At 40.4% G+C, this 26,454-nt stretch overlaps 1 long non-coding RNA gene across 1 annotated transcript; it reads right to left on the bottom strand.

Moving 5' to 3' along the window:
• Nucleotides 1-16,332: 16,332 nt before the first annotated feature.
• LOC120407387 lies at nucleotides 16,333-26,025 on the bottom strand. The gene is made up of 3 exons (XR_005599931.1): nucleotides 25,925-26,025; nucleotides 17,184-17,258; nucleotides 16,333-16,462 (listed from the first exon to the last, which is right to left on the bottom strand). It is a non-coding gene; the product is annotated as an uncharacterized LOC120407387 (long non-coding RNA).
• Between the last annotated feature and the right edge of the window lie 429 nt (nucleotides 26,026-26,454).

The following is a 26,454-nucleotide window of genomic DNA, read 5'->3' on the forward strand; positions in this document are numbered from 1 at the left end:
TATCTGAATTCAGGTAATTACCACACTTTACCAAGTTTCTGCTTAAGCACTCCAGTTCTTACAGCACTCAATCCTCAATCTGAGGTCAATGGGACTATATTCACTTGAGTAAAGTTAAGCAGAATCACAGCCTTTGACCTGAACTACTTTGCCTAGGCTCTGGAAGCCAGTTTTATGAGATTCAGGATGCACCTACTTTAGATCTTTCCCCTCCACCTTCCCATGTTTCCTCCCACATGTTATATATTTTTGAGAGAGTTTTTTAACCCTTAAAACAATCTTTCCCATTTGCCTCCTAGCAGAAAGCAACACCATCCACTCAGGAGGAGACAGAAGCAGGAGAATAGTAAAATGAAGAACCACAACAGTTGTGTTTCCAGCTCCCATTCCTTACAATGGGAGTCTGCAATACTGGCTTCTGCCACTGTGTGGTGCTGTACAAGGCTATGAGAAAGCTGCTCTGCAGGTGCAGATCATTTCAAATTGGTGTTTCTAGGGTATCTGGCTTCCCTTGAGTCCTAGCAGGCCCAGAACAAGGGAAGCATTTCTCCGAGGTAAGAATGTTTCTCCAGTATACTTGGAAGGGGTGTTGAGGCTAGTAGAGACCCTCTCTTCAGTGTTCACTTCTGCATCTGGTTCCTGCTCCATTAGTCTGATTCTGCACTGCCGAGCACCTTGGGTGAAAAGGGAGTGGTAAGTGTGTGAAGAATACTACCCGCTCAGCTGAGTAGGGTTTTACACCCACTTTTTGCAGGCGTGATTGGCTACATAAGGTAGCAGCAGGCACTAGCAAATCAGATCCTAAATCTCCACTGGCTCTCCATATTTGGCTTCAGGGAAGTGATTGATGTAATCGCATCAACCTTTTTAGTTAAACCCTCAGCGGGTGACTCTCTCTTTGGCTTGTTCTTCAATTGAGGGGTCTTGTTCCACCACAGAGATATTCCATCCACCCAAAAGAGCAAACGAGCAAAACATTAAGGAGGTTATTAGTCCGTAAAGTGGCAACACATTTCAGTATTCTGAAGGTGGGAGGGTGGAATTCAAACGTCAGTTGTTTCTTTTCTTAAAATGGTTCTTGTGTGGTCATCTTCCCCCACAAAACACATCATAGGGGCTGTAGCTCTTGGACTTACTTATTGTGTGTGTTTTTTTAAACATATGATATCGTGCCACTCTGTGATGTTACCAGTGGGATACAGCTGACATTGCTAGTTCAGGCTTAAATTGGATTCCAAAGTTGTCATTTTGAAGAGGAAAAATTCACTCTCTCCTAGCTGATTCAGAACATGTGAAGCAAACTTAAACTCCATCCCAGGATTTCTATTGCAGTGCAACAGAAATTTAAAAATCTCTCTCCCCCTCCCCCATTTTGTACAAAGTAACAAACAGCAACATCATGGCTTTCCGGTGACTCAAAACAAAGGAAATATGAGTTCAAGTTTCAATGTGTGTAAAGTTGAGGTAGCTGTAGTTGCCAAGAAGCAAATGCAGAATTAAGGATTTCCATGGTCTCTGGGAAATGAACCCTGGACCATTGAAAATGCCATGGTTCTAGTCTAGTCCAGATCAGCACAAGCACCTTTGGATACAGCTCACTGGGGATGTGGATGTGAAAAATGGGAGCACTGTACTAAGATGTAAGTTAGTCACAGCACAACAATCTCCATCTAGATTGGAGCTTTAGTTACATCATACAGCTAGCAAAGCCTTAAAGAAAGAGGAGTTAAAAAGAGACCCAGAGATTATACTTTTAAATAACAATAAGTATGTTCAGATTGGAAGTACCCTAAAATATTCTGCTTCTTACAGAAAATTTTGATTCTAGGCTCCCTCCCCAGGCCCCAGCTATGCTCTGCTTGTTCATTTCCCCAGCCTCTTTCCTCCTGAAAATGGTTAATCCATATAAGGAAAGCTGTTACACTGGACCATGTATATGTTTCTTGTTTACTCCTAGAGTGATATTTACAAGATGTTTTCCAGCAAAACATATTGCGATGTTGCAAATGGAGTTGTCTTACCTCTTCATTTGAATGACAGTGAAAATGAAATAGATTATAAGGGAGAGGAAGATTTTCTGATGTGTTCAATAATATATTCTCAATCATTAATCATTCAGAAGAAATGTTTGTGCAGGTCTTTTTTTTTTTTCCTAAGTATGAGTCATACTGCAGGGACATATAAAACAATAGCTGATGGAAGTCTGTTAGTGAAATTCAGCACATGGCATGGAGAACCCCTGTATTTTCTTCATATAAGAATTGCTGAGAATTCTTAAAGTGTGTGTGTTTTGATGATGCACTGACCATCCAATAAAATTAAAGTGGCAATTAGTGAACAGCTTTGATTCCTGCCATCAATAGACCAGATCTGACAGCCTTACTCACATTGAGTGGAACCTGATTCCATGAAATGTTTCATTGAATTGAGCGGGACTATTCCGAGTAAGTTGCTGTTCAGCCTGAGCATATAGGTGTGAGAATCTGGTGCGGTATTATTATTTGTTATTTATGTATTAGCATCAGATGGGCATAGTGATTAGCAATACAAATGAAGAACTTATATTTCTGAACTCCCAATACTGCAGACATTTACTAGTGAGCCTACAGCCTGATTTTAAGTGTGCTAAGCATCCATAGTTGAAGTCTATGGGGCAAGTGGGTGATGATTACTTGTGAAAGGGCTAGAAGTCAATGATGAAGCTCCCATTGACGTAAAGGTGCAGGATAAGGGCCAAAATCAGGACCATAAAATGTAGGGTGGGATTTACAAAGGTATTTATGGGCCTAACTCCATCACCCTTATTGCTTTAGTTCATCACATTGACATCAGTTGAACTTCCCAAGACTCTCTGAAGAAGTTCTCTTGAGAGAAAAGATGGCCCAGTGGTTAGAGTGCTGACCCGGGAGATTGGAGCTCAATTCCCTGCTTTACCACAGCCTTCCTTTGTGTCCAAATTTCTCCACAGAGAGGCGCATTTGCAGAAGGTTCTTTTAAAGGAGCTCCTGTAATAACTCTCCACTTCATTTTTCATTGTCTTCTGTGTGATCGGAGTTCTGTTATTTTTGAGCAAAGTTAATCCTCCTGTGTCTTCCATCTGTTCTGTTCCTCTCTCTCCCCCAGCTCCCCTGTACCTGCTTCCTTGCCTTCTGGTTCCCCTTCTCCTCTCACATTTCCTTCTTCCCTTGACCTTCCTCTTCCACTGGCAGCCTCAGTCATACTGGTAGTTCCTGGCTGCTTTGGTTGCTGGGTCACAGCTCCAATCTCTGAGGGCAGCATTAATTTCCTCTTCCTTTCTTTTATAACTGTAGCCCCTAGTGGAGGCAACTAGGGTTGCTGCTGCTCCTTGTTTCCAAGTACTTTTGTATCTGCCCAGGCTCTTTGCAGTGAAGATCCTGGCTGCCTGGGGAGGCAGCTGAAAGAAAGGAAGAGTAGAGCAAACCTGCACACCATGGTTTGAAAATGGCTGCTTTGCATTGATTTTTGTCTGTCTTGAAAGATTTGCATTGAGTTTAGCAGTTTTTGAAGATATCGCCTCCTGTTCCCAGATGTGATCTCCCTCAGCATGACCTAAGGGTACTGCAGAGATTGCTTGCTTTGCAGCTGTCTCTCTGGCCGATTTAAAAATGAATGGTCTTTCAAGGGAGTCCTATCCAGTCCTTGGTGAGCCTTCCTGCTGAGAGTATGTGAGCAAACTAGAGGAGAAAATAGGGGAGTATCCTTTAGGCCACAATTTTGAAATTGGGTGTCTAAAGTTGGGCACCTAAATCCGTAGTTAGGCACCTGAACAAATGAGGCAATAGAAACTGTCGGGGTTCAGCATCTCTGAAAATTAGGCTACTTATTTAGGTGCCTAAATATGGATTTAGATTCCTAACTGTACACACCTAACTTGGAAAACATAGGTCATATATGCTGAGCTGATTTCATTGCTTAGTTTTTTCCTTAGAGCTATGTTGGCTGAAGATAAACAATTGTCTATTTTAAGTGGATTATACTTCATTATAATAATACTTATTTCAGTTTGGAAGCAATAATCCTAACTGGGCCTAAAGCTAGTCAGACAAACTGAATAAATAACTCTTTTGGTTTATTTGTATTTATTTATTTATTTATTTATTGTTTGGATACCAGGCCAGTTAGTCAGTTAATCAAATTAGCTTCAGGTCATGCACACATTAATAAACAAGTTATATTAACAAAGACTTGCTCTTGAAGAAAAGAGTTACATTTTTAATACTTTATTATTTTAACTCTTACCATATTTAGTAGTTAAAGTGAATTTCTTGGGTCTCCAAAATAACCTTTCAGTGCAACACATGGAAAGAAACATTAGTAATGCACCTACCGTATAGTTTCCATTGATTAAGAGAAGAAGGCATTGAGATGACCAAGCTACTCTCTATGGCTGATCAAAGGTTTGTCATCTTGGACATGCTGTTTCCAATCCTCTGGAGAAAGTTTACATGAAATTGCTTGAGTGAGAGTGAAAAGGACTAGTGCTCTTTTATTCTTCCTCACACTCAGAAAATAAAACTTGAAATGAATGAGAATAAAAACCAGGCATTACACAAATGGTTGGTACAAATACTTTGTTTGATTTTACTGATGTATCAGATCAGTCTTACAAAGGACTTTTGACTTAGCTCTGTTCTTTTTGTTTAATTATTCAGCTGACAGCGACTGCTTTCTGCAGTAGGTTGAACAGATAAAGAAATCAGATTTCTCTTTTTTTTTTATCATGGTAAGTAAAGAGTCAAGACCAAAGCTTCAGTTTGCTACAGTATATTATTCCACTGGATGGTCTGATTCTGATAGGCAGATATGTGTCTCAGTACTAAATAGCAGGCTAGATGAACACTGAAGAAAGAGCTCTGGTGAATGTATATTTTGCCAGCTTATTGAAAGACTAAACATATTAAATATATATTGAGGCAGAGGGAAGGTCAGGAGTTGGGGCGGTGGGGAAGGACATTAGAGCAGCCCGTCAGACAAGCCCAACTTGTTCTATACTCAGTATGTAGCTGATCAGATTCCGGGAAGTATATGCTTAGACAGCAAGAAAGCTTAAAAACCCTCTAAAAACAAAAGTGTGCCTTTTTTTTTCTCTTCATACTGTATTTTGTTTTGAATAGCAGCAGCGATCCAAGCAATTTTTATCTGAAACATTAGCCTGGCCCAGTAGGTGTCAGATTAGATATACATTACTCCATTATCTCTGTATACTACTCTGCATCAAAGGGTCTGTGGAGATGGGGCTCGGGAGGGAGGGAGAATAAATAAAGGATATCTCTTTTCAGTTTGGGAGTAGCGCTTTTACCATTAAGAAAAATCAATAACTGGATTGACTGCATTCAGTAGGGAGTATTATTGTTTCCCATAATGTATCTAATGCATATCATTACCAAAGTAATCACATTATTATCTGCCTCTGCCTTCCTACTTGGTTGGCTAGATATAAACGCAGAGCTATTTGTAAAGCTGTTTTTTCCCCTCCGTCTCCAAAATTGCTGCAAATTGTATTTCTTACCAGTTTCTTTATTAGCTTCTTGAACTGCTCAGAACCTCTGAATTCAAATCAAGTGGGATATTTTCTCCTCCTTCAGCATTGCTACTTTTGTTTTACTCACATTAATCTAAACCAGAACTATCATTAACTTGAAACCAGGCTCTTGCTTTTATCGTGTTCCGTGCTGATGCCAGCTCATCCTGGCAATGCAGTCACAGGCAGTGCTGTGAAATATCTTGGAGAGAGACAGAGAGTCCTCATTCAGTCAGGCTTGGGAGAAATTAAGGATGATGGGGCTGGAGGGAGGGGGAGAGGGGCCGCAAGGAAATCCTTTGGTGTCCAAAGGGCTCAGGAGAATCAAGCAAGCTCCTAAATTGTCCAGTGATGACTGGACAAAAAGCTTAACGTTAGCGTGGTTGCATCAGTAAATTGACAACTGGGATTTTAAAAATATGAGCCCTGGAAGTACAGGAAGCAATTAGAGCTAGTCAAACACTGAGTGATGCAATCATGCCAGGATCATTTACATTAGATGGGAAATGAGGATGTGCTGCTGGCTCTAATTCATAGGCTTGGCCCAAGGGCTTCAGCCAATTTGAAGCCATTCTTGGCATCCGTTTTTTTTCCAAATCTCAGGAAATACTAAGCTTTTTTCCCCTTTTGATCCTGAACAAGTCATTAATAATAGCAAACTGAAAGCATGTAATCAGAAACATGAATCAAAGCTAATAGTTCTCCATGAACTGTAAAACAGGCCTGGGCAATTCGCTTTTTTAAGGGCTGCAGCATCATTGCTTGACAGAGATCCGAACTTTGGCAAACAAGCCCCTTTGGCTCAGTTGGAAATGCTCTTGCAATCACTATCATTCGCCCATTATGCTTGGGGAGGAGAATCAAGCATGAAAGCTGCCAATAAATTTCTATATTCGATTCAGTTGTTTTAAAGGTGAGCTGCAAAACTGAAATGAGAATTGAGTTAAGCTCAAAACTGTGTGCTGAATGCCCCCACTAGCCAGGCTGTTCAGTGCAAAGTTTTAAATGACCTTTTAAAACTTAAGTTTTTTCCTTCCGTGAAATGGCAATTATCAGCCTGGTAAAGATATCCTGTTACAGCGCAGTCCCCATTCGTTCAAGAGATTGCACGACTCTCTCGGATCTGATGCTGTAGCCCTTGGACCCAATTCTCAGATGGTGCAAACTGGAAAAAAACAATTGATTTCAGTACAGCTACACTGACTTACACCATCTGGGAATATGGCTCTCTGATGTTACATCAGTATGAACCTGGAGTAACTTCACTGAAGCCAGCGATGTAACAGAGATCAGAATCTGACGCTAAATCGCTAACAGCAGATCAATACCTACTCTAATTGGTCCGATAAATGTAATTGAAATGATCTTGCTACCAAAATTCACTGACGTATTTCCTTAAAAATGCCCCCCAAACTCTTCAAACTGTTCATGCAAACTCTAAGCATTTGTATGGGCAGGGGTGGGGGGGGGGGGAAGGAGGAAGCTTTCCTCTGCCTAGGATCAACATCCTGTGCAAATTATGCAGCCACGCATGCAGGGTTGGGGCCTGGGGCACCCAAGTTTTCAGAGAGACAGAGAAAAGCCCAGCTGCTGTTTTGCATCCCTTGGTTTAGTATAAAACAGTCCAACCAACCATTGCAGTACACGTTCCTGGAGCAGAATTTGGGAGATTGGATGCTGTGCTATCTCATGGACTGACTCCTGCACATAGAGGAGTGCATGGTTTAGGTATATGTGTAAGAGAGAGAACTCCCTTAACCGTCCATCCAAACTCCCACCCTGTAGTCACACTGAGCAGCGCCGTATTCTAGGAGTAACCCCACAGAAATTAACAGGGCTGCTTGCTAGGTAAGGGGCTTCTCAGCATGAGCATGAATAGCAGAATCTAGCCTTAAATTTAGACACTAATATATGGTGTATTTAATGAATACAGGTGGAGAGAGTTCATCAGAAATGAAGAAGCAAGCAACAGAAAATTCTATCTGAATGTACATACAGCTGCAAAGAGAGCATCCTACAGACCTGTATAAAAGTGACACTAAAAAAGCTTTCAGGCTGCAATGTACATATTAGCAATTATTTATGAGAGAGCAGTTTGCATCATTTTCATTTGTTCAGTGCAAAGACACAGTTGATTTTCAGCATCTGTGATTAAAAATATGTTGATAGGCATGTAAGGGAAGAAATCCCACAAGAAAGCTCTTAAGAAGAGCAATGCATGTAATCCTGGTATGTATTTCAGTAAACCACTATGCCAAATATTAACAACCTTCTGTAGTATGGGTTCCAACTATTTGAAGAATAAGTGAGCAAGAGATCTTGATGTAGAGAGGGCTGAAGAGCTCTGGGGTGAAATCCTGTCTCTATTGAAGTCAATGGGAGTTGTACTGTTGACTTCAGTGGGTTCAGGATTTTACCGTCGGTATGTAGTTACAGTCGAGACCAATATTCCTCATAATACCCAGATAATCATTAGGTCTGTCTGAAACTCAGCGGTTCCAGGTCACAGATTTGTGGAAACCACCTTCTCTAGTCTGGCTTTCTGTGAGTTTGCACCATCAATCTCACTTTGAGTTGTGGGCTGAAACTCAGGTAAATCGCAGCTCAAACCACCAAGTTTCACTTTGGTTTTTTGTCAGTTTTTGGATGATTTCATGAAAACACAAGTCAACTAACATTTGGTTGAGAGTGGGATGAGGTTCAATTCCTGGTTCAGTCTTAGACACTCTGTATGACCTTGGGCGCATCATGTAATCTACCAAGTGTCTCAAATACATGGTACAGTTGAAATTTTATTTAAAAAAAAAAAGCCTACATTGATTTTTGAGTTGGTAATGAAACCCCAGATCATTTAATGGTGACACGCATTGGGCCAGAGACATGTCATGTAATAGCTGTGACCTACTGTAGCTGCTTGTGAGTGTCTCAACACCATCTGGTTTGAAGACTGTGCACCTGGAATTCACTGAAGACCACTGATCTGGAGTTCACTGGAGTCAATAGTACTACTTGTGAGTGTAACTGTTTCAGCTCATCGCTACTAAAATAATCATTGAAAACAACAAAAAAAAGTAAATATGGGGAAAGCGCGCACAGTGAATACCTCTGACCATATTAGGGTTTAGGAGAAATCCAGGGCTGATTAAAATATGATATATTCCATTAATCACACAATCCATTAAATAATAAATTGTGATTGTTAACTTGATATGCACCGTTGAGCATGCAGAAAAATATTCCATAGGCAGACAAGTGCACCAGTGCATGACATTGTAGTAGCTTTTGGATATATTCTCTTTGTAAATACATCTGTAGCACGCTCAGTGTCTCACTGAACTGTGTTGTAGAAGAAAACTGTTCCTTAAATTACAGATTAATGCCAGAGATTTTTCAATGCCACAAGCCTCTCTTCCCCCCAAAAAAACAAGATGGTATAGAAATTAACATTTCTCACTTTGAAACTGTCACAGCAATATTTAATTCAATTTGCCGAGGGAGCTTGGAAGACGTTAGATAAAAAATTGTTTTTAAAAAGGACAAATCAGTACTACTTTTCACTGACAGGTAATTATGCAAAAGCTATATCATTTCAAGGACCAGGTTAAAGTGTGATCAAGGGTATTCAGCTGTCCATATGGAACTACTGGCTCTGCTCTTGTAAGTTTGCTGACAACACAAATGTAAAGATCTGAAAATATAAAATATACTGTAGGATATATAATACTTTCTTAGCAGAAGACTTGAGTGATTTGTCCCTACTATTCCTGAGCTGGTTCATCTACAGTTAGAAGTGATACAGCATTTTGCCCACAATATTATAAAGAGTATGGTAGGAGGAGAATGTGTTTTTGAATTTTTTTTCTCTTGGTAATTCCTTTAAGATGTCAAGAACTGGTCACAAGCAAACTGTGTGAGACTGAAGTTATGGTGCTCATCTGTTATGTTTCAATAACTTCTACCAAGTGAAATAGATTGGAATTTTTTTCGCTGTTCCAGTGTTTTGCAAAGCATATCCTATTTGTGTGGCATACTGTAAATTACAATGAAAGCCCCATATAAGAAGGTAAATAGTGGTTTGAGTTAAGAATACTAAAAGAATACATCTAAATGCACATGAACAGCAAAATCCATTTGCTCAGGAGCATTCTTTTTCTTAATACAAAAATTGTTTTGTCTGCATTGCACAGAAAGTTTTTTTTCAGTGAAAGAAAAGGAAAAGGGCATGAAAGGGGATAAATAGATTGCAGACATGCAAACAGAACGATGATGCTGCAAAAGGTAAAAGGCAAAACAGCAATTTTTATTATAAATCCCTTTATCTAAAGGACACAGGATGATTCCTATAATGTCAGGTCATGAACATCTGTACTAAGAACATGTAACATAGTATTTTCAGAATTAACAATGTTTAATCGATTTTTCTAGACTTCTAGAAAAAATATCCTGCCTTATTGTGATGTCTTCTTTTTTTGATAATTTGAAATATTAAGCTCAGTTGAACTGTAATTCTGAGACAACATGCTCCTGTTACACACACACACACACACACACACACACACACACACACACACACAACCTACTTATTTGTTCTCTGTTTTAAAAGGTACATCTTTGTCCTCAAGGGATTAATTAGCTTGTCACTTATATAAAGCAAAGGGGAGAAAATTAATACCTATTCCTGGGACAAACAGCTCCCTCCAGTGTGCTCAAAACCAAAATAAATATACCAGGTAGCCTCTCTTCATTTAGCACTTTAGGTTTTAACTTCTCAAGGGTTTTCAAAACACAGCCCAGAGCTGCTTGTTGAATAGACCTTATGCTGCTGGCTTTGATTGTGTGACTAAAGACTGTAAGAATAGACCCCCTGGTGTTAATCTGAAATACTTGGAGCCTGATTCTGCTACCCTCACCCATGCTGAGTAGTGTGCTGCTCAATGTAAGGGAAATAGGATTGGGACCTTAATTTGTTAAAATATCCTCTGCCTTTATGGAGGAGCTTCAGTGAAAACTGCACTGTAACTGGGGCTGAGGGTTGTGAAGAGCCACTGTATTATGTTTAACAGATGCACATAGAAAATGTCTAAGTATTAATGGGTCCAGTACCCAGTTCCTGTTTGATTTGTACATGAAGCTATTGACAGTGAAGTTACTTGGATTTAAAAAACACCAAATGAAAATAAACACTCAGAACTGGGGCTTCTGAGGCAAAGTGAGGTGTGGCGATTGAGCACCACATTAAGCCCGATAATCTGGTTGTGACATATCACACCCAGTTACCTTCAGCCTGCAATTTGCTGCTTTTAAGCCATGAGAAACTGATCAGGCTGATCTTGGCTTGAAGGTCTTGATTTTTACTCTGGGAGAGGACGAGCAAAAAAAAGTTCAGTACCGGTTTGAATGTTTTTACTCACTCTGGGATGAATACAATAAAAGCTGATTGCAACGTGTGTCAAGCTATACCTTCTGGAAGCTATTCCCCATCAGCCAAGCAGAACCGTGTAGCAACTGGGCATCCTGACGCTTGGGAGATAGTATGCAAAGGGTCAGGGAGTACTCGGTATTACAGGCTAGCTGTACAACCACAGCCAAGTGTGTCTCAGAAACCCAGAGAAGAATGTGCAGCCCAGAGGATGTCTTAGAAGGTTGATTCCCCAGAGGCAAAGTGATTTCACATTGTCTTAAATGAGCTGATGACTGGAGTTCACCTGTTCATTTCTAGTAAGCATAATTGTGGCTTTGGAAAGCTCATTAAGGACTCAATCCTGCAAAATGCTGCAAATGCAGAGGTGATATGTAAGGTAGGATAAGTTAGACTCTGTAGCTGGCTGGAAGATGGAAATTCATGCCTGTGGGGGGAGGGGAGGGGAAGCTTTTGAAATATTTTCCAGCCTAAATCAGGACAAAAAGTCATAATCACAAATGGATTTCCAGAAAAAAATTCATTTCAGGAAGTTCACAGCTCCCCAGCTGCCTGCCTGAAAGGCTTTTTGTCAATTTCAGTTGCTCCCTGCAAGAGAGGCGGGTGCAGAGCTGGGGAGCTCAGCCTCTGACTTCTCTAGGATGTCTGTCTCTGGTTCCCCATCTGCCTGCCTTGAAGGCTTTTGTCCATTTTATTATCTTCCTGCAAGCAGAAAGTGAAACTGACCAGGTAGGCAACCTGGGAGCTGTCATTTTGATTTTTTGTTTGGAAAAACAAAAATTTTCAGCAAAATTGAAATTTTCCCATGAGATTTTGTGAAAAAAAGCATTTTCCACTTGAAAATTACTTCAACAAAAAATTCCTGATTCAATTAGAATCCCTTGCATTTCAGAATCCCTTAAATCTGTTTACACTGATTTTGTGAATATAAGGAAGTCTGATCATGTAAATCTGGGAAATTTACATCAATAGGCACCCCTCATGTTAGCTCACTGCACCCACAGCAAACAGGATTTACGTGAGTGTGAGTTTTCTTAAGGCAGACAGAGCCTGAATTCAAGTAGGATGGTATCTATTTTAACCGACTCATACTTTTTCATTCACTTGCTAGTTGTTCCTCTTGTACTTCTCTCTTCTGGTCTGTTGGCGTATGCAGTGCCTTGGACTCAGATTAAGTGCGTGGAATTCAGAGGCAGTAGGAGTAGGTAATGAGTTGGGGAGGGAGTAAGATACAGTACATACTGGTAGATGGGTCTGAGTCTAGAGGGAGTTTAAGAAGCTATGGGATACACCATTGGTTCTAGAAGGTGATATAAATTATACCATACGTTTACTCTAAACTCACTCATCCCTGAATTTGGCCTCTAAGTTCTATTCCCATCTCTGTCACAAACTTTCTGTGTGACTTCCAGAAAGACACTTAAAGTTGGCCCTGAGCTTCCTCATCAGTAAAACAGGGGATAAAAATCCTTGCCTATGTCACCAGGTGGTTGTGAGGATAAATTGATTGCTGTTCATAAAGTGTGCATCTTCCTCAGAAGGAAGATGCTTTAAAAATGCAAAATTAAAAAACAAACAAACAAGACGCTAAATGTGTTGTGGAAGATATGATGAGTGATCTACCTCTGCCTGATTGGTTATTGCATTTGATGTCAGAATGTGATGCATACTCTCCAGGAAATGTGTTAATGTACCATTGGTTTGTTGTTGTTGTTGCTTAGACTGGCTTAATTAGATCATCTATGATTTCTTAAACAAAAGAAAGTGCATGACATATTAATCATTGCACTTAGATTCTAAATGGAGCACAGGCTTTAACTGTCAGAGAAGTGTGCATAGCTGCTCCCTTCTTTAAGTGTATATACTGAGTGACAGGCTGCAGAATTTTTGAAAGAGTAGGAAAGACTGAGTATCACCTTCGGTAGCCATGTGGGTAAGGGACAATTTGTGCAGGGTTCCATGTTTGGCCCTAGCCAAGCTCTCTCCAGCATGTATTTTGTTGTTGCTGTTGATTGTTTGTGTTGATGTAGTGTCCCAACCAAGATTGGGGAAACCCATCACGTAAGGCACATTGTACAAGCACACAGTAAGAAACAATCTCTGCTCCGCAAAGTTTACAGTCTAAATAAGTAAGAGAGGCAAAGGGTGGGAAGGGGAACAAAGTGACGTGTGTAAGGTCACATAACAGCTCAGTGGTAGATCTGGGGACACAACGCTGGTCTCCTGATTCCCAGGCCAGTGCTTATCCACTAGACCCCACTTCCTCTACATCCTGCCATTCCTCTGCATGTATGTGTTTTGATGATTTACCATGCATGCATCTGTTTGCAGCTTTGATTGTTTTTCTCTGATCCTTCACTCTTTTGTGTGTGTTAATCATCTTTACTGGCATTTTGTATGTTCTTCTTAGCAGAAGAATATTATATTATAAATAGTCATTTTAATTGATTATATTTCGCTATGTTTAAAGTTGAGAATGATACAGTACCTACATTTCAACCCCATTGGCTTTCTGTCCCCAGCAATGTCATCAGTAATTAGGTAAAGGCCTCTGAGTTTATGGTGTGTTGTTTATATCAAGGAGTTTGTTAAATAGGTTTTTAAATGTTTGCCTTTATATTTTATGTTGTCTCAGGTTTAATTTGGGATGATGAGCAATTAATTTTACAAATGGTTTACACTTGAAAAACATGAAATTATCACAGGATCTTGTACATCCACCTGCAGTTTAACTGGATCAAAACACAATCATCCTGGGTTTTGTCTGAAAAAAACCTTTGAAAGTTCTAGTCCAATGTACATCGCTTTGCAATATGGAGCAGGTTTTGGTAGATATAACCAGTTCTCCAGGTTGATGCAGTAAACATCTGCAATTCTATTCTCCTGAGCTTCAGGAAAGGCTCTGAAGCCACATCAAGATTCTTTAGTGTTTTCTCAGTCCCTTTCAGTCAGTGTGGGTCAGATTGTCAGCTATTGTAAATTGGTGTAGCTCCATAACACTTTTGTCTTGAATCTCCTAAATTTTGAATCCATCCAATTCTGGATCCTTCCAGTTAGAGTTCTCCAGTTCTTGAATCCTCCTCCTCTTCAATGCTGATCAGCTCCAAATCCTGAATGCTTTATGACCAACCTTTTGGAATTTGTGTACTTAAATAAGTTAGGCACCTCAATATGTAGTCTGATTTACAAAGATGCTAAACACCTGCTGCCATTGGAATTAGCCTGAACTCCCATGACCTCTGTAAGCAAGTAAAGGGTAACTGAACCCGTGATTCCAAGTATCTACTAAACAGTTATCTTTCAAGACCTCTTCTCAGTTCATGCTCTGCTTTTTACCCTCATGTTGCACAGATAATTAATTCAGTTTCTCCTAATTGTAAACATCCAGGTTAAAAACTAAACCTTTAAAGTTAACATAACATAACCACATAGAACTATTATGTCACAAATACCAAAACACACAGCCCTCCATACTACAGCTACATGTTAATCTCTTCTACTCAGGGTATTTATCTAATGTACTGTATCTGCCCACATACTAAAATCTTGCTAAATCTAAAGCACTAAAGCACATACTTAATAAACTGCACAATGTACTGTTGGTCTCTGCCCAACTCTCAACAAAGATTTAATATTAGATTCTTGGTTAAAAGCTTGTATTACTAAAATGTTATGTTTGCAAAATGTACACTATGTTATATTTAATAGTATATTCTGAAACAACTGAAACTCAAATCCAATTGACAAAATAAAGGAGAAAATTATAGTGGTTTCCCTTAAAATCTTGCCAGTTTTGCCTTGTTCATTTACTCTCAAACTCAGTAATTCACTCCTGCCGCTTTCAAAAAGTGCCAGAGGCTCCTTAGAGACTACTAGAACCTCAGGTTTTATCTCATCCAAAACACTGCATCTTTGTCAGTGCCTCTAACACCTTGCTGAGGCACTGGCTCAGTACGGACTCAAAGGGAAGAGTGCCCCCTATTGAATCATTGATGTTCAAACAGTTATTGAGTAACAGAAATCACTGAATTAAGAATTACATTCTAATGTCAGTAATGTCCTTTGTTGCAGGCATTGCAGTTGGAACAGTTTTAATGGCCTGTTGTGCGGCTCTGTTTCCCCCATTTTGGCATGCTATAAGCATAAGAACATAAGAACATAAGAACATAAGAAAGGCCGTACCGGGTCAGACCAAAGGTCCATCTAGCCCAGTATCTGTCTACCGACAGTGGCCAATGCCAGGTGCCCCTGAGGGAGTGAACCTAACAGGCAATGATCAAATGATCTCTCCATCCATCTCCATCCTCTGAACAGAGGCTAGGGACACCATTCTTACCCATCCTGGCTAATAGCCATTTATGGACTTAGCCACCATGAATTTATCCAGTCCCCTTTAAACATTGTTATAGTCAAGAACTTTTATTTGTTTTAAACCTGCTGCCTATTAATATGTGAATCCACTTTCTCAACATCACATGATTTTATATACCTCTATCATGTCCCCCTTAGTCTTCTCTTTTCCAAACTGAAGAGTCCTAGCCTCTTTAATCTTTCTAAACCCCTAATTTGCTCTTTTCTGAACCTTTTCTAGTGCTAGAATATCTTTTTTGAGGTGAGGAGACCACATCTGTACACAGTATTCGAGATGTGGGCGTACCATGGATTTATATAAGGGCAATTATCTCATTGGTATCTCAAGGGCTACATTTTGAGTTTGCTTGCCAGATGCTCAGTGGGTGGGGAGCAAAACTGTAGCAATGTGATCTGAAGTTCCCTGGCCAATCCCAGGTGCACAGGGCAGATCCGAGCAGCACGGCTTAGTACCCAGGAGAACTCTTTAGAGCTATGCAAAAGTGACTAACATGTGTTAGTCCAGTGCCAGCATCCAGATTTAGGGGCAGAGAAGAGGGGCTTGGTCACTGGAGCTAAAGCCCCCCACCAGGTTTCTTAGCACCTGTGTAGTGCTCATTGGCAAGCCAGACTGCCATTCCAACCAGCTTCAGCATAATTGCATGTTTAATACAGGTTTTGTTTTCAGAGTCTTCACAATGTACAGGGCTCTAGCCTCTACTCTTTGCCCAGATTTTGCGGTGTGTACACCTTCAGGACCATGTTCAGGTCAACAGGACTATGGGGTTAAAATAAGAGCAGAATTTGGTCTATATACATCAATACCTCAGTCAAGCAAGTAAAGACAGTGGAAGTCCCCTTTGTGCAGCCCTTTTTCAATCAGGGGCAAAACTGCCCTATAAACAAACAATAAATCAGCAAAAGTGCTAGAAGTGAGGATGCCTATATAAATATTAATTTGAGTAAACATTATCATTCAGATAAAAGAAACATTATTTTTCATCCGTAATGACTTTTATGTGTTGAGATGTTGGTATCTTATACATCACGTGGCTGACTCACGGCTCATTCTCAGGCTGGCAAATTGTCAAAGGGGATGGTTCCTTCTCTTTCATTTTTTTCATTTTCTCTCATATTCATGATTAGATTTCCTAGTTTTTGAAAATAATTTTGTTAGAGGGATATGGCCATGTTATAAATAGCAGCCACAGTAATTCTCTCTATCCAATCCCCACTTAACCAAGGTCCCTCTCATCAGAATCTCTGTTAAATTGGTTAATTTTAGTTACTATAATTAACCAAGCTAGCCAATTTAGCAGATACTAGACATATCAGTAATATGTACAGAAAATGTTAACATTTGATTAAGCTTATGTTTGCTATTTGTGTTATGATAATGCCTAAAAGTTCCAACTGTGATTGGTTTCAGAGTGGTAGCCGTGTTAGTCTGTATCAGCGAGGAGTCCTTCTGGCACCTTAGAGACTAACAAATTTATTTGGGCATAAGCTTTCGTGGGCTAGAACCTACTTCATCAGATGCATGAAGTGAAAAATACAGGAGCAAGGGGTTGCCTTATCAAGTGTGAAGTCAGTCTAATGAGATAAATCATTTAACAGCAGGATACCATGGCAGGATTACAGACAGTTGACAAGAAGGTGTGAGTAACAGTAGGGGGAAATTAGTATTGGGGAAATTAAGTTTAGGTTTTGTAATGACCCAACCAATCCCAGTCTTTATTTGGGCCTAATCTGATTATTTTGGAATTCATGTGGAAATATCAGAATTTCCAATGAGATAGATCAACTTTTGATCCAATTTTGGATCAACTCCACTGAACATTGTGTTGTGAACAGGGATCATAAGAGCATTACCTGTGTGATGTCTCAAGATGAATGCAGTCTAGCATGGCCTTCCAGAGAGCACACAGTGATTTCAGGAACAGAAATCTACTGGAAAAATAGTATCATTCATGAACACTTTTATAAGTATTGCAAGCATTAGGCAGGCATGGCCAATGTGGCCTCTAGTACTCTACATCGATGGATCGTTTGATTGATGTGGGCAGGCCAGAGGCACCCAACACTCATTTTGGAGTGGAAGTAAGGAGTGCTGCAGAACACATGGTGGCACAGCCATCCTGCCCTCCCCATATGGTTCTTTCCCAACACCACTCCCAGGTTTCCCATATCAAGGCACAAATGTGGCTCTGAGAGCCAAGGCATTGAGTGCCTGATGCATGCTGAAAGTGGCTAGAAGAGATCCTAGACAAATAGGGTCACAAGGCTGTAGATTCTGCAAGGGCTTTCAGTCTACAACCTCTTGAACAAAGGCCAGGGTGAAATAACAAAAATGAAGGTGGCAACATTTGCAAAGATGGAAATTATCCCAATATTTTTTCTCTAGAAAATATTATATCATGTTGATTTGTAGCATCAGGAGTCAATTTAACACATGCCCTTCTGTGTAACACATAAGTCTCTTTAAAAAAACTGTTTTTATAAAGACAGTGTGGTCTACCTACGTTTATGCTAAGTATAACTAGAAGGCCAAAGAGCATGCTGTATAAGTGGGATATAAAGTATCTCACTTGCAGTGTATGCAGTTCATTTATGATAGGCACCCTATAAAACAATTACAGTATCTACATTGCATAATGAATGGACACGCAAAACAGAGCAACAATATGGGGAAGTCAATAATTAAAGTCAGGTTTTGTCCCATAGTTTTACGGGGATGGGGGTAGTAGTTGTTGTTGTTGCTTTTTCGTCCAAAATTATGTGTATTTCCTTGCTGGGATTATGTAAGCATGTTCATTCATTACCATGTGCCTTTTCTTCTGCTAAGGCTTGTCTAATGCCTAATTTATGTGCAAGACTGAAAGCTGTTTAAGTGGATAATATGCCTCATTCATGAGAAATACCACCCTCTTTATGCTCCATTAAGTTCAGACGTTGACTCTTCAAGCTATGTACCAATTATTTCTTTCTTTCTAGGAACAGCAGCACACCTTTCTCCACAAAGGACAACAAATTATTGTAATATTCTATTAATCTTAACATATTCCATAAATATAGAGGCCCCCACAGAGCTGACCATTGACTTGGTATTTTAGAATTTAAAAAAATGCCCTATAGCAAGAGGAAAAATAAGACCATTACCTACTTACAATTCTATTTCCCAGATGAACATTTCCAAAGAGACGAAGGAATTATTCTTTTAGGCTTTATTCAGAAATGGAAATGACAAAAATGTAGTAGAAAATAATTCTAAAAATGATCTATGTTAATGTGATGGGAGCACTCCACCCACTACTGGATGCACTGGGTCTGATCTTGTACTCCTGACTCTGGGAAAACTCTCATTGACTTCAGTAGGAGTTTTGTTTGTGTCCGGATCGCAGGAACAATCTCGCTGTATGTGTAATTGTCACTGAAATCAGTAGGAGAATGAGGGTAGACTATTCCCATAATTAATTGGTGTCAAAATTCCCAAAAGTAATTTATAACCTAGATGCACCTAAAAGGTCATTGGTTTATCAAAAATGTAATATGTCATAATAAGGAAACATCAGTCTGATAATTTAAGAAATCATGCCTGTAAATAATAATAATACATTTTTACCACAATAATATTTTTTACATTTCAGCATAATTATTCAGTATACTTACTCCATTTTTTGCTTTACTTTAAGGTGGAACTGTAAAAATGAATATGTAGTGTGCTGCCTTTATTTCAACTAACAGATTTACAAGAAAAAATGGGTTTCAAACATTTTAATTCTACCCATTTTCCTTAAAAGAAAATGTTAACCAAGAGGATTCAATGAAAAATTATATCAATCTGCTGTGGCATTAAAGGTTAATTTCAAACTATGCTATAATATACTTTTTTCATTTTATGGCTAGAAAAGTTATCAGTAAATGTGTTTGAGTGTCTGTTAAAGAAATAGTATCTCATTGGTAACATTTAAACTTTGTACAAATGGTAAATGGAAGTCATTTAACTTCAGTGGGAGAATGGGTAACGTTGACAAAGTATGTGGTGCACCTGAGGATAATAACCCACTAGTGCTGCCACTTAATGGATTTTCTCGTTTTGCTCTAGTGGTAGAGGTCTGTGCTACAGTGCTGAAGGTTCTGGGCTCAGGCCCTGCTGACAATTCACAAATGGATGTGTTACATGGGCCTTTAGGCTCACAATGTAAGTTGGCACAATGTTTTTGGTCTTGTAATGGAGTGTTCATCCCACATGTGCTGGGAAAGGGATTAATATGGGGCTAAGAGGCTAATTAACCTGCCTGCTTGCACCAGGAAGGTGGGCCAGGCCAGGCCGGGCCGGGCCGGGCCTGGCCTGGGGGGGAGGGATAGCTCAGTGGTTTGAGCATTGGCCTGCTAAACCCAGGGTTCTGAGTTCAATCCTTGAGGGGGCCACTTAGGGATCTGGGGCAAAAATTGGTCCTGCTAGTGAAGGCAGGGGACTGGACTTGATGACCTTTCAAGGTCCCTTCCAGTTCTAGGGGATTGGTATATCTCCAATTATTACCTTTAGTTATAAATAAAGCCTACCTGGGAGAGAGCAGGGCTTATTTCTGTAAAGAGCTAGATGAGCCCAGCTGGGGCAGGGGTGGACAGGACCAGACCAGACCAGACTGGACCAAAAAGGAAAGGAAAAGAAAGTTCTCTCTTCTTGGGAAGCAGCCTGAAAGAAGGCTGAGAAGAAGAAAACAGAGAAGAGCAGGCAGGCTACTCCAGGGGTGAGCTGGAAGAGTGACTGGAGACAGGGATCTGAGGAGCTGTAGCCTGGCTCAACTCTGGAGTGAGGGGAGGAGTGTGCTAATCCCTGGGCAGCGGGGTTGTTGAAGACACAGGACCTGAGAAAGTCATATGGATGAGACATGCCTGTAAGGAAGGCTGAAGGTTTTGTTTTATTTATGTTCCTTTTGGACTGTGGTAAATGACTCTGTAAAGTAGTCTGGCTGGAGGGCCAGGACATTCTTAGAGCTGGAGAAGGTCAAGCGACTGTAGGAGGAAAATGAGGCAAAAGTTGCTGCAGCACCACCGCCAGCCAGGAAGGGGTGGGTTGGGGTGGAACACTTTCCCACAAGTAGCAAACCCTCCTGGTTTCGCTGGCAGTCTCCTGGAATCAGACCCTATCTCCTGGAGGCTACTGAAGCCAAACCGGGAGATTTTATGTACTGAAACTCTGGCGGCGCAGTGGAGCTAAGGCAGGCTTCCTGCCTGCCCTGGCCGTGTGCTGCTCCCAGAAGTGGCTGGCACATCCCTGTGGTCACTGGAGTGGGCAGGGGTCTCCACGCACTGCCCCTGCCTCCAGCACTAACTCCACAGCTCCCATTGGCCGGGGACTGCTGTGCCTCTGACTGGGGGCTGCCCGAGGTAAGTGCCTCCCAGGTCGGGCCTGCACCCCACACCCCCTCCTTCCCCCTAACCCCCTACCCCAGCCCAGAACCCCCTCCTGCACCCAAACTCCCTCCCAGATCCTGAATCCCTCACCCCCTTGTGCTCCACAACCTCCTACCCCAGGCTCAGTCCGGAGCCCTCTCCCACACTCTGAACCCCTCAGCTCCACCGCCCAGCCCACCCCCAACCCCTTACATCAGCCCGGTGAAAGTGAATGAGGGTGAGGGAGAGCAAGCGACAGAGGGACAGGGGATTGAGTGAGTGGGTTGGGGCCTCAGAGAAGGAGTGGGACAGGCAGGGCCTCTGAGAAGCGGCAGGGCAGGGGTGGGGCAAGGGTGTTTGGGTTTGTGTGATTAGACAGTTGGCAACCCTAGGCACAAGTCTCTTACTTGTTAATGATTTCTATAATCAATGGTCCCAGTTCTGTTTCCACTGAAGTCAGTAAGAATTAAAGAATAAAGAAGCAGTGAGAGATAAAGGCATCTTTTAAAAAGTGGAAGTCAAATCCTAGTGAGGTTAATAGAAAGGAGCATAAACACTGCCAAATTAAGTGTAAAAATGTAAAAGAAAAGCCAAAGAGGAGTTTGAAGAATGGCTGGCCAACAACTCCAAAGGTAATAACAAAATGTTTTTAAGTACATCAGAAGCAGGAAGCCTGCTAAACAACTAGTGGGGCCCCTGGACGATCAGGATACAAAAGGAGCATTTAAAGATGATAAAGTCATTGCAGAGAAACTAACTTAATTCTTTGCTTCAGTCTTCATGGCTGAGGATGTTAGGGAGATTCCCAAACCTGAGCTGTCCTTTGTTGGTGACAAATCTGAGGAATTGTCACAGATTGAAGTGTCATTAGAGGAGGTTTTGGAATTCATTGATAAACGTAACAGTAACAAGTCACCGGGACCAGATGGCATTCACCCAAGAGTTCTGAAAGAACTCAAATGTGAAGTTGCAGAACTAACTACTACGGATTGTAACCCATCCTTTAAATCAGCTTCTGTACCCAATGACTGGAAGATAGCTAATGTAACAGCAATATTTAAAAAGGGCTCTAGAGGTGATCCCAGCAATTACAGATCAGTAAGTCTAATGTCAGTACTGGGCAAATTAGATGAAACAATAATAAAGAATAAAATTGTCAGACACATAGAAGAACATAAATTGTTGGGCAAAAGTCAACATGGTTTCTGCAAAGGGAAATCATGTCTTACTAATCTATTAGAGTTCTTTGAAGGGGTCAACAAACGTGGACAACAGGGATCCAGTGGACAGAGTGTACTTAGATTTCTAGAAAGCCTTTTACAAGGTCCCTCACCAAAGGCTCTTAAGTAAATTAATTTGTCGTGGGATAAGAGGGAAGATCCTTTCATGGACTGAGAACTGGATACAAGACAGGGAACAAAGGGTAGGAATAAATGGTAAATTTTCAGAATGGAGAGGGGTAACTAGTGATGTTTCCCAAGGGTCAGTCCTAGGACGAATCCTATTCCATTTATTCATAAATGATCTGGAGAAAGGGGTAAACAGTGAGGTGGCAAAGTTTGCAGATGATACTAAACTGCTCAAGATAGTTAAGACCAAAGCAGACTGTGAAGAACTTTAAAAAGATCTCACAAAACTAAGTGATTGGGCAACAAAATGGCACATGAAATTTAATGTGGATAAATGTAAAGTAATGCACATTGGAAAAAATAACCCCAGCTAGATATACAATATGGTGAGGGCTAATTTAGCTACAAGTAATCAGGAAAGAGGTCTTGGAGTCATCGTGGATAGTTCTCTGAAGACATCCACGCAGTGTGCAGTGGCAGTGGCAGTCAAAAAAGCAAACAGGATGTTAGGCATCATTAAAAAAGAGATAGAGAATAAGATGGACAATATCTGTTTTCCCTTATATAAATCCATGGTACACCCACTTCTTGAATACTGCGTACAGATGTGGTCTCCTCATCTCAAAAAAGATATACTGGCATTAGAAAACGTTCAGAGAAGGGCAACTAAAATGATTAGGGGTTTGGAACGGGTCCCATATGAGGAGCGATTAAAGAGGCTAGGACTTTTCAGCTTGGAAAAGAGGAGACTAAGGGGGGATATGATAGAGGTATATAAAATCATGAGTGGTGTGGAGAAAGTGAATAAGGAAAAGTTATTTACTTGTTCCCATAATATAAGAACTGGGGCCACCAAATGAAATTAATGGGCAGCAGGTTTAAAACAAATAAAAGGAAGTTCTTCACACAGCACACAGTCAACTTGTGGAACTCCTTGCCGGAGGAGGTTGTGAAGGCTAGGACTATAACAGGGTTTAAAATAGAACTAGATAAATTCATGGAGGTTAAGTCTATTAATGGCTATTAGCCAGGATGGGTAAGGAATGATGTCCCTAGCCTCTGTTTTTCAAAGGGTGGAGAAGGATGGCAGGAGAGAGATCACTTGATCATTGCCTGTTAGATTCACTCCCTCTGGGGCACCTGGCATTGGCCACTGTTGGCAGACAGGACACTGGGCTGGATGGACCTTTGGTCTGACCCAGTATGGCCATTCTTATAGTCTTATGCCCAAGCCCCACTGAACACTCTTGATCTCCGGAGTGGTTTTGGAACCCCAAAGAGAAGTTTGCTGCTTGGGTCCATCCCCAGCGAATACATGGATCTGTCTGTTTAGAGAATTTTCCCTTCTGGAAGGCTGCCAAAAACAACTCCTGAGCAGGGCCAGATTCACTGGTATATGCAAATTGTTTTGTGCTCCACCAGCTACTTAAAGCATCTGCAAACCCAGTTTAATTGCCAGCTAAGTTAACTTTGTGGCTGCTTTGTGTTGCTGTAGTGGCACTTACCAGCCAGAAACCCCAAATAAATGTGGACCAAAGTGAGATTTATGAAAAAAAAATCTTATCTGTATCCCAACTTGTTCATGCTGTTTCCATGTACATGCAAAGTGGAAACTGGTATCTTCATACAGGTCCTGTTAAAGAGAGCTCTGTTTCTCCAATTATTTTGTCATGTGATTTGAGGTATGTTCAGCCTTGCACAATGGGCATATAAAACAAGATGCATCATTACTATCTAGAGAACACCCAATCCTACGCTATTCAGACACTGAAAAGAACAAGTTATGGGCAAATGAAACAGCACAGTTTTGCAGATATATTGATGCCAAGATTTATCAAGTAAAATGGATACAGAATACTACATTTGGGGCTGCTAGTTTCTTGTCTGGAATAAAAAATTACATATTCAATATCTAAGGAAGGCTTCTCTTTGTCGACTTATCAGTACCAGCCACACAAATAACCTTAACGATAGAACACAATGAAATTAAGGGCTAAAAGCACTGGAATGAAAAAGTGAGTGTGAAAGAAAGAGTAAGAAGTTTGATGGCCAACAATGTGAAATGAGTGGATAGCAAGCCTGGCATGGATAGAAGGATATTTTTTATAATAATTGTGGAAAAGAAAGCGATGAATGAACGAAACAATGAAAGGGTGTAGAGAAGAGGATGGTAAGGAAAATATTGAAGGGAAAAATTATCATTAGCGCCCTGCTGTCCTAATGTCAGATCCTGTCATGTGCTTCGTGGGAGTGCTCTCAATGAAGACCTTATTCAAAGGCCACTGATATCAATGGGAGTCTTTCAATTAATATCCATGAGCTTTGGCTCAAGCGCTGAATAGGGAGTATAGAATCAGATCCCACCACCCTGTCTGCATTAGGGAAATGTGCCTGGGTAGGATTACATCAATGTAACTGCACTGGCACGTGGATGTAAGGAAGGGCTTACAGCAACGCACTTTCCTTTGGTATGTCACCAGATCAAGGGTTTTGCTCCAGACACCAGTAAGAATTGCCCTATTGTAGGCTTTAGTCTGTAATCTCTTTGACCTGGACTGCACTAGATTAATTCATGTGGTTAAACCTCCTAGAATATTTGTCAAATACTTGGTATCCATGCACAAGTACTCCAGATTGTTTACTGCTGGCCTAATACCAGTGAGAATAGACTACCTTTCAGCAGGTTTAATGAACACTTAAAGCTCCATCTAAATCAGTTTAGCCTCAATGTGAATGAGAATGAGATTAAATGGTTCAACTGGTGCCCCCACTCCTCCCCCACAGTGCATGGTTGACCTTGCAAAGCTCCCAGAATGCCTTGCTTCTGGGGCTTGAGTCAGAAATTGTTAGCTAGATACCCAGAGGATAAAACAACTACAGTGATTTTAGGACAGTGCTAGTATGGACATGGGACAAAATTTAACCCAGTTTAGCATGGCTAATGTGGATGCAGTGAAGCATTAGTGTTAAACCTGTTTTTTGTAGAGAAAGTTCAATTCTGTGGTGTAGACAAGGCCTTTGAAGCAAGGATATTTGTCTCGTCACATGTTTTCTGAAATACTACGTACATTTATGCTATGTACATTTTTATACTTCTGTGTAAACTTGTTCTAGGGTTTCAAATATGTTTTGACTTTACCAACAATTGTTGTCTCCCTGTAGAAATGATTTTCAGCAAGTTATTTGCTATAATTATTCAATTTAGCTTGTTCTTCTGTTCATGAATTGTCTTTGAGTAGTTTGGTTTCCTGAATGTGATTGTCATTTGAAATCAATCACTAAATGACATCAGTGCTCTGTATTTTTTTTTTATTTTTTTTTTGGTGAACATTCAGTATTTGACATTCAAGCTGTGTTGGTTAGTTTTGATTATGTATAGGTCCCCTGGCATGTGTCTGTATCCTGATAGGATAAGTGAAACAGGTTTCAATTCCAAATACTTGCATTTATGACTTTAAAATAGCTTTCTGATAATATCCCCTAACATGCTTACATTATGGTGTGTTCAAGAAAATTCCTTCCAGAAAATTTGTTCATAGATTGTTCTTGGTGAGCAAATACCAACAAAAAACCAACCAAACAAACAAACAACCCCCCCCCAAACACAGATTATTAGAATTCAGAACTTTTACAGAAGTGAATAATCATGGAACCTTGTTTTTCAAGTATTTACACAATCCTAATTGTTGAGAAATTTAATCTGAGTTCACTCAAAATTCTTGCCTTTGGGCTCAAAGTGACAGTGTTAAGATTGGTATTCCTTGCATTTTAAGTATTGTTACATTTTTAGTAGTTATGTTAAAGGAAAATATTTATAGGGGAAAAGATACTGTTACCCTTAATACGCTATATGAAGAATTTTACCTGTGATTTTCTTGTTCAACTTTACCCTGCACAGGTTCCCATAGCATGGATATCTATCCACCTGTCTGTCCAGCACTCTTTAAGACATTAGTTACTTCCTCCTACAGAGAGATATGTGACAGAAATAAGGGACATATTCAGAATGAGTTTAGAAAGCAAAATTTCAAGAGTCTAGCAAGTGTAAGCAAAGTTTGATTAATTCATTTTAATTCTGTTGAGGTAGATCTCAATCAGCAAAGTCTCCAAAGTGCTAATTGATTGCAGCGCTTATCTGATAAAACTCACAAAGCCAAAGTATGCGTAATTATTTCAGTGCGTTAAATAAAAGGACTATCCTAACAATGCTTTATTCCTTGCTCTAAATCAGTGTATCGCATGTTGATTCCCCATATAGACTCTTACTGGGGAGTTATAATTCAACATTATACGTAGAGTATATATAAAATACTGGAAGCACAAAATGCTTTGCCATAAAACTTTTTCAAAGCACTCCTTAAAGGACAAACTAGGAGACATTCAGGTTTTTAAAA

The sequence above is a fragment of the Mauremys reevesii genome, linkage group 6 (genome assembly GCF_016161935.1).
Source record: "Mauremys reevesii isolate NIE-2019 linkage group 6, ASM1616193v1, whole genome shotgun sequence".
In the NCBI taxonomy this organism is placed as follows: Eukaryota; Metazoa; Chordata; order Testudines; family Geoemydidae; genus Mauremys; species Mauremys reevesii.